This window comes from Bos javanicus, chromosome 7 (genome assembly GCF_032452875.1).
Source record: "Bos javanicus breed banteng chromosome 7, ARS-OSU_banteng_1.0, whole genome shotgun sequence".
Classification (NCBI taxonomy): domain Eukaryota; kingdom Metazoa; phylum Chordata; class Mammalia; order Artiodactyla; family Bovidae; genus Bos; species Bos javanicus.
Genome location: NC_083874.1, coordinates 16,463,174 through 16,472,342, shown reverse-complemented (window position 1 = coordinate 16,472,342; position 9,169 = coordinate 16,463,174). Strand labels below are relative to the sequence as shown.

At 51.7% G+C, this 9,169-nt stretch overlaps 1 protein-coding gene across 1 annotated transcript in view; it reads left to right on the top strand.

The window, feature by feature from the left end:
- The first annotated feature begins 487 nt into the window (after positions 1 to 487).
- ELAVL1 (ELAV like RNA binding protein 1) overlaps positions 488 to 9,169 on the top strand; it is a 37,224-nt gene continuing 28,542 nt past the window's right edge. Inside the window, exon 1 of the mRNA XM_061422359.1 lies at positions 488 to 658. The gene's annotated coding sequence lies outside the window, so the exon portion shown is untranslated. The remainder of the gene's footprint in view (positions 659 to 9,169) is intronic.

Sequence of the window (9,169 nt, the reverse complement as noted above, 5' to 3'; positions counted from 1 at the left end):
AGATGGAACACTGATCATGTCCCTAGGTCCGCCTCTTCACTACAGCAGATAAGGAAACTGAGTCCGGGCGAGGTGACGTAACCCCAACCCAACTGCACGCAGTGCGGAAACGTCGAGGCCGGGATTCGAACCCCGGTTGCCACCGCAGCCCAGGCGCGCTGACCGTTCCTACCTTGCAGATTGGTGACGGCGGCCGAGGAGGCGGCGGGATAAACAGGCGCGAGACACACACCATGCCCAGGACAAAGGGAGCGACTCTTCGGCCGCCGCCTCCCGTCGGCCTCCGTGGGCCAGGCCACAGCTGGCCCTCTCCGCGGCCATCGCTGGCCACCCGCGCGTCTCTGCCTGCCGCCGAGCTCTTCGCAGGCGGCGCCAGCCGGAAGTCCCGCCCCCGCCGCGCGCCCCGGGGCGCCGCGACAGCAACGCGGGCCAATGAGAAGCGCGCCGTGGCGGACGCCGGCCAATGGGCGCGCGCGCCGGGGGGGCGTGTCCGGGCCGCGGGCCGGAGCGGGTCGTGCGCGCTGAGGAGGAGCCGCCGCCGCCGTCGCCGTCGCCGCCGCTACCGCCAGCGCTACCGAGGCCGAGCGGAACCGTTAGCGCCGCGCCGCCGCCGCCCGCCTGCCCAGGAGCAGCCCCGGGCCCACCCGCCCGCGTCCAGGTGAGGCGGGGGCCTTCGACGGCGCCCGACGGGGTAGGCCGCGGCAGGCCTGAGCTCGCCTGGGCCGGCCGCGGGCGCTCGCGGGCCTGCACCGGCCGAGGCCCAGGCCGCGCCGCGCCGGGAGGGGACGCGCGCGGGCCTCGGCGAGCGGGCGGGGGCCGGCCGGTGTGGGCGCCAGCGACAGGCCCCGGGCCGGATTCCTCGGCCGCCGCGAGGGCCGAGGTAGGGGGTCGCGGCGTGGGCACGCGCCTGGCGGCCGGGCTCCGCGGCCGGGCCCGGGTAGCCTTGCAAGCCGGGTATCCGGGGGCGGGAGAGCGGAGCCAGAGGCGAGGGAGTGGAGTGAGCGCCCTCAGCTCTCGGAGGTCACGGCCCCCGGGCTCGCTCCCCCGGGAAATCTTACACAATCTTTTGTAGCGGTTGTCAGAGGACCGCGGTGGATCTGAGGTCCTCTTAGAAGTGTACAAACCCTTCGGTATGTATGAGAGCCCTAGGGGAAGAAAGAAAAATATTTTTTGAACACCGTTTCTCACAAAACAGTTTCTGGGGTGTGGGACGTCTGGATTTGTAAAATGTGTGTGTGTTGAAAACACAAACTGCACGCAATTGAACAATGGGGGATGGATGCTCTTCCTTTTCCGGCGTCCTCTGCTGCTAGGCATATTAAAAATGGGTTCTGATACCCACTGTGTGCAGGGCAGGTGGAGAAGAACTTCTGCAGGTGCCGCCCCTGGAGGAACAGAGCCCCCCCTCACAGAGTATTCATGGGCGATCTGAATAGCCAAGGCTCCAAAAGTGGGACGTTGGGGAGGCGGATTCTCTCGAAAAGCGTTTCTCAACCTTGGCACTACTGACATTTTGGGTCTGATCATTCTGGGTTTGGGTGGAGGAGGGGCTGTCCCTGGCATCTACCCACTTAGATGCCAGCAGCATCTTCTTCCCCCATTTGTGAAGATCAAAAATATCTTTAGAGATTTCCGAAAGTACCACACACATACTCACATGTGTGAGAACCACTCCTGGACTAAATGAATGATCTTCCACTAGAAGCACCCCTAGCCCTATTTCTGATTCCTTGAAATCCAGAGTTCCCAAGACTTTGGACAAACTCTACTTGTGGGAGCCTTAGTTTGCTTATCTGTAGAATGGGATGGATGAGACTGTTGCTGTGCAGATTTAAGGATTTGGGAAGTCTTAGCATTCTGCATGACCTGTGCCTGAGGAGACACTGAATATATAATGTTATAAATAGTCGACCATATTTAGTGAGGATTTACTATGTGCTATCCACGGATGGACATTGATCTCCAGCCCTTGAGGTGGGTACTGTCTGTTGTAAGTTCCGTTTTAGGAACAAAGAAGCCCAGTAGGTCGCTTAGTGAGACCAGTCTCACACGGGAAAGTGGCTAATGGCAGGATTTGAACTCAGGCACTCTGACTCAGATTTCTTACCTTTAACAGCCAAGTTTTACCACTCTTATAATCCCAGCATCTGGGGGACCTGGAGAGACGTTCCATTCATGTATCACTGAGCATTTTCTGTGTGCAGAGCTTTGTGCTAGGATCTGTTATAAAAATATTTGACTTAAAGGCCCATGAAGAAAGCAAGATGTATGAACATCTCAAAAGGTTTATGTTGAAGAGGCGGAGTTTCGGATTGGCTGTGTTGAGTGTGAAGTCATGGGGCAGCAAGTGGAAAATGAGAGGTTTATGAAAGTACCATCTTCCTAAGGCCCTGCTTTTGTGTCACCCCTGCCTCCCATCTCTTATCACCTTTCCGCACTCAAGCAAGGTCTGATTATGTTATTCCCAATCAAGAGTGTTTGGGTGGAAAATAAATTAATTTTTAAACCTTTTTAGGTGGCTTAAAAGCTGAAGTCGAGGATCCTTTGCACATTCTAACCACTGCCCCCCTCCCCGCCCCCCCGCTTCCTTTCTGATTTCGCCTGCACATAGGCCCCAAACTCCGACCCTCATGCCTGTTGCCCCCACTTTCTGGAATGTCGGTCTCCTCCACCTGGAGATCTCCTCCTCATGCTGTGTGGCCCAGGTTGAAGCTCACTCACTATATGAAGCCTCCCCAGACTGCTGCTCTTTCTCTACCCTCACCAGTAGTTCCTCACTCCTGTCCGCATCTCATTCAATGGAATCAGGTTCAGTGCTGAATGGTGAAAGAAGTACAGCCGCCTCCTTTCGCCCCTAGGTGGCAGTAGCTAAGCGGCAAGGCCGACCTGAGACTGAGTCAGGGGAAGAGCAAGAGAAAACCAGCCTGTGAGAGGGAAGTTAGTTTTGCTTCCCTCCTTTAGCTGACTCTCTGCCCTCGGCTTCTGAGTCGCAGGCTCTGTTCTAGGCTCTGGGGAGGCACTGGTGATTGCAGCGAATGCACAGATTGTTTCAGCCCACTCTGTTGAGCGTGGTAATTATGGTTATGTGCCTGCTGATGTGGAAACACAGAAAAGGAAACTGTTAACCTAGCCCTGGTGGGCAAAGGTAATCACCGTCCTGGAGGAGGTGAAACAGGAGGGGAGGGGTTATCCAGGCCCAGACTGTGGGGAAGGGCTTGGTAGGATGCAAGAACCACACCAGCCAAGGCATGGAGGTGGGGATGTCTTGGTTTGTTCAGAGACCCACACAGGATCTGGTAGTTCAGAGGCAAGAAAGGTGAAGTGAGTGGTGGTAAGAGGACTCTGATAGCTGGTGTGCAGAGGGAAAGGGTGTTGTCCTGCAGACCAGGCCGAGGGGAACTGACAGTTTCATTCCACAAAGCGAAGGGGTCAGGTCTGCGCACAAGACAAAGAGCTGGAGGAGAATATTGCTGAAAGCCAGCAAACTGCTTCGGAGGTGATGACTTTCCTGTAAATCAGAAAGGTCAAAAATATGACCCAGGGCTGTGGTGGTCTGGAAGTAGGGGGTGGGTTTGAGACCCAGTTAGGGGGTAAAGGACACAGGGCTCAGTGGGTGTTTAGCTGTGGGATGTGAGAAAACACTGGGCAATGATTTGGCGCCCTGCCTGAGTGCCCAGTAGGTGGATAACGGTCACTCAGAGGAACAGAGAAGACAAAAGAAGGAGCAGTTTAGCATGTAGACATAGACAAAATAGCACATCACTTGAGTAGGATATATGTACCTTCTGTGCATATACAGACCGAAAGTGGGGAGGTGGCAGAAGGTAGCGTCCTGTCTGGAGGTGTCGATGGGACTTGCTCATATGTTCACTGTCCATCCTCACTCGAGGGCACTGGCCAAGTCAGTGAGCACAGTTTTATAGACTGAACATGTAAAACCTTACTGTTGGCTCATTATTGTGGGAAACAGGGAGGAGGGGAAGAAATTGCCTCCTCGAGGAATTGACAACCTGAGCTGGGGAAAAAAGACATAGATGTGTGAGATTAAAGTAATGAAAGGAGGAAGCCATGGGTAGCGACAGCCTGGAGAGCCTTGAAAGAAATTATTGTTTGTTACTTGGGGTTTGTTCTTGATGAAGGAGGCGGTATCCAAACTGGTCATTGTCATCAGAGAGGCATGGGCAGCTATTTCCAGGTGCCGCCAGCAGCCTAAGTAAGAGAAAAGGTGAATGCAGAGAAGTCCAGAACGCTGAGGGGACCGGTTTGGGCAGGCAGAGGATCAAGAAGGTGGGCTTGGAGATGAATCTAGAGAAGTATGCCAGGATCAGGTGGCACAGGGCTTCTCGACACAGTCAAGAAGTGAGTTTGGAAAAGCGCTTTTCTTTTATTCCTTTCCCCCCCCTACCCCCAGATATTTATTTGTTTATTTGGCTGTGCCAGGTCTTACTTGCGTTATGTAGGATCTTTAGTTGTGGCCTGTGAACTCTTTTGTTGTGGCATTTGGGATTTAGTTCCCTGACAGAGATTGAACCTGCGCCTTCTGCATTGGAAGCGCGGAGTCAGCCACTGGGCCACCGGGGAAGCCCTGAGAGTAAGGACAAACAGACCAGTCAAGAGGCTTTGGTAGGACAGAGATGGCCCAGCACTCGCCTGAGGGTCAGGACTGGGACTGCTGTTTTGTCTTCTACACCCACTGCCTTGCTCGTGCTGGCATGTGATTGCACTCTGTGTGTGCTGGGGGAAAGAAGGGAGCTCAGAGGTGACTGGATCCAGCCACCTGTCAGGGAGACAGTCATGCCAGAGGAAAGATTTACAGGAGAGGAAACAGCCCAGAGCAACCCAAAGGCAAGACTGATGTCGCCACAAACAGAAATCAGGAGACAGAGGAATGGGAGTGAACTGGGGGGAGAAGGCCAAACAATGCTTGGTGTGAAATAATCATGTGGCAGGGAGACTGGATAGGAGTCAGTCTGCCGAGAAGGTGACAGTGACCTGAACAGGGACAATGGCAGAGAGATGGAGGGAGAGTGAGGCATCTCAGATGCAAAACCAGCAGAAACTGGTGCTCACTTAGGCTTGGGGGATGGGACAGGTGGCCTGGGGGACAAGTGTAAATGGGTGCCACCAAATGAAGTGATTCAGGGGGAGGGGAAGGTTTGAAGAGGGGGGTGAGAACAGAAGGAGACATGAGGATGCTTGCACCTGGAGGTGGGGAGGGCAGGGAGACACGTGCTCACCTTGACTTTGTTGGTAAAGTCAGAGTGAGAGGACGAGACTTGAATGAGGTTCATGTTGCTGGTGAACAGATGAGGAGACCCGCCAGTTCGTCTCAGGACATGTGTGTAATTGATGCGTGACTGACCAGGGACTACCACAGATCTCTTCTGTGTCCCATGGGTGCTTGTGATCCCTGGCTCTGGAATGCACCGTGGCTTCCGTGGAACCCAGGCCCGTTAGAAATGGCCTCAGAGGTACGGATCATTTCCAGGGCCCCAAGTGGAAAGGGTCAGTGTGGTCCTTAGTGGGTGCTCGCCACGTGTCAGGAACTGTGCTGAGAGCTGAAGCAGGGGATGACACCTCAGTTTGCAGACAGGGAGACGGAAGCTCCGGGAAAGGAAGTGACGTCCCTGACAGTTCAGCTGATGAGCAGTAAGGTTAGTGTTGGAGCTCAGGTCTGTTAAAGCCCGTGGGTTTTTCCTCCTGGGCCAGGTTGCTCTGCAGTTTCATGTGAGAGCCCTGGAGGGGCCTTGATCAACTGGAACTCCTAGCAGGGCTGTGGGTGTGATCCAGTGCCCTCGGGGTCTATGGAGCGCTCTGGCTGGACTGGACACCCAGCTGCACCCACTCTGCCTCTTTCCTGGGCTTCTCAGACTGGCAGGCATGGACTTGCTGTGACTTAGCTGTCCCCATTGGACAGCTTTCGTCACCGTGGGCTGTGGGAAGGGACGAGGAAGGAAACTGAGTTGATCTCAGTGAGCCCTTACCTTGCGCAGTGGTTGTAATTGGGTCAGGTAGCGCTGTTAGTTTTTTTTTTCTGGCACCACAGCGTTTCCTGGGTGACCTTACACTCCTAAGACTTTCACCTTGAAGAACTCAGGACTTTGCATCTGGAAAGGACGGCAGAAATAATTGAGTCCAGGCCCTGTCGTGTGATGTGTGAGGTGTCAGGGTTGAGCCCCAGGATATATTTGACTTGTTCTAGTTTTGTTCTGGCCCAAGTAGAAAGCCTGTTCTGTGACTATAAACCAAGACAGATGCTCATAGGTGCCTGGTGGAAACTGATCTTGCTGCTTTGCATATGTACCGCCTACATATGCTTTTATATCATTTATATACACACACACATACACTCATATGCATAGGGTATCTCTCCCTTATATACACAGTAGGTATACTACTGATGTGAGCAACATCTTTGAAGTCACACGACCGGAACTTTTGAAAATAGCTCAGTAGGGCTGAAAACCCTCAGAGATCGTCCCAACGGGACTTCTCCATCACAGATCCGTTACCAGAAACATTTCCAAATTAGCAGGGATCACTTTGCTACACTAAGTTTCTCCTTTTGCTCCCTGCAACTGACTTTGGTGCATGGGTTGGGCTGGGATGGGATGACCATAATAAAGTAAGATACTAAATGTATTAAATAGATTGTCGATACAATTTCTAGCCACCCTTCTTTAACATCAAATAATGCATCAAATACATATGATTCCCAGTGTGCCTGTACCCCTCTTCTGTGTGTGCCTGGTATGTTTGCCAGATACCCCTGGGGACCCTTGGCAACAGTGATGTAGCCTTGACCCTCAAAACTTTCACTGATGTGGGTGAAAAGCAAATAATTATGAGTCAGAGTGATTTGTGCAACAATGAAGGTTCACACCAGCAGTGTACAGGCACTGAGAACAAGAGCAACTGAGCATCCTGGGAGATTCTTTAAAGATAAATGAAGAGGTGATGGAGAGGGAGGGTTGTCCCTGTCAAGAGAGCAGCTGAAACAAAAGCACAGAAAGATGAAGGTCCGCAGCATGCTGGGGACGGTCAAGTGAAGGGAGAAGGGGGGACGAGCAGGGGCCGTTGTAGCAGGCCTGGCATTTTATCCTTGGAAGACTGCTCTGCAGCGACAACTTGAGGGTTGGTCCTGCCACTAATTAACAGGGTGATGACTGCCCCTGGACAAAGTCGTGTAACCTCTGAGCCTCAGCAGGTGGTGACTCCACTGTCAGGGAGAACCGGCGGGGGCGGGAAGTGGGGGAGCTGGCTTGGTGGGGCTGGGGGGGGTAACCTGGAGATGTCTACAGGACTGCCACTTGGAGGGACGCTGAGTAACAGGAGGCAGGGTCTGGCGAGTGAGAGATGGCTGGAGTCATCAATTGTCAGGCAGACACCAAGACCAGGTTGTGGTTGGTGCTTCCGGGGACAGCTATGCAGATTTGGAAAGGTCAGGGGAAGGGACGTGAACTGCAGGGTGGCACCGAAGCACCAAGAAACTGCTCTTGGGGTTTGAGTTCTTCAGCGGTGCCAGTTGACCAAGAATGGGGCCCACAGGGGGCTGCTCAGCCTTGACTGGGCATGTCAGGAGGAGGCAGCAATGCCAAGGACAGGGCTGTCATGCAGAAGCTTCACGCTTTCAATCTTTACAAAAATTTAAAAAAAAATTTTTTTTTTTTTTTTTTGGTCGCACCATGGCACGGCATATGGGGAGTTCCCTAACCAAGGCTTAAACCAGTGCCCCCTGCAGTGAACAGGCAGAATCTTAACCACTGGACCACCAGGAAAGTCCCTAAAATTTATTTTTTAATTCAGTTTTCGTTGTAGAGTTGAATTTTTACAAATGAATATGACCACCACCGTGAAAGAGGAGAGTGAAAACGTTGGCTTAAAGCTCAACATTCAGAAACAAAGATCATGGCATCTAGTCCCATCACTTCACGGGAAATAGATGGGGAAACAGTGGAAACAGTGTCAGACTTTATTTTTTGGACTCCAAAATCACTGCAGATGGTGACTGCAGCCATGAAGTTAAAAGACGCTTACTCCTTGAAAGAAAAGTTATGACCAACCTAGATAGCATATTGAAAAGCAGAGACATTACTTTGCCAACAAAGGTCTGTCTAGTCAAGGCTATGTTTTCCAGTGGTCATGTATGGATGCGAGAGTTGGACTGTGAAGAAAGCTGAGTGCCAAAGAATTGATGCTTTTGAACTGTGGTGTTGGAGAAGACTTTTGAGAGTCCCCTGGACTGCAAGGAGATCCAACCAGTCCATTCCAAAGGAGATCAGCCCTGGGTGTTCTTTGGAAGGAGTGATGCTAAAGCTGAAACTCCAGTACTTTGGCCACCTCATGCGAAGAGTTGACTCATTGGAAAAGACTCTGATGCTGGGAGGGATTGGAGGCAGGAGGAGAAGGGGACGACAGAGGATGAGATGGCTGGATGGCATCACCAACTCGATGGACTTGAGTTTGAGTGAACTCCAGGAGATGGTGATGGACAGGGAGGCCTGGCGTGCTGCAATTCATGGGGTCACAAAGAGTCGGACACAACTGAGCAACTGAACTGAACTGAACTGAACGATCATGATATTGGAAAATTTTATCACCTGGGAAACAAAAATATTGTTCTCCTTGTGAAGTCAACCCTTCCCCCACTGCTTGCGCCTGGCAACCACTGATTTATCTTTAACCTCTGGAGAAGCTTTTGCCTTTTCCAGAATGGAACCATGCAGTAGCCTTTGAGTCTGTTTTCAGTCACTCAGCAAAATGTATGTGAGAGTCTTACGAATTGCGTGAATAGTAGTACCTTTTTAATTGCTGAATACTGTTCCATCGTATGGTGTACTGTAATTTATCCACTGGAGGTTCAAGGGACTTTTGGATTGTTCCAGTTTTTGGCAATTATGAAGAAGAGTGCTCTGCATGTAAATCAATGACATTATTACACACCTTCATACCCTACACAGAAATAAACTCATACTGGATTAAAGATTTATTAAGACATGACACCATAAAAACTCATAGAAGAAAACATAAAGCATTCTTTGACATAAATTATACCATTTTTTTCTTAGGTCAATCTCCCAGGCAATAGAAATAAAAGCAAAAATAAACAAGTGAAATCTAATCAGACTTACAAGCTTTTGCACAGCAAAGGAAACGATAAACAAAATGA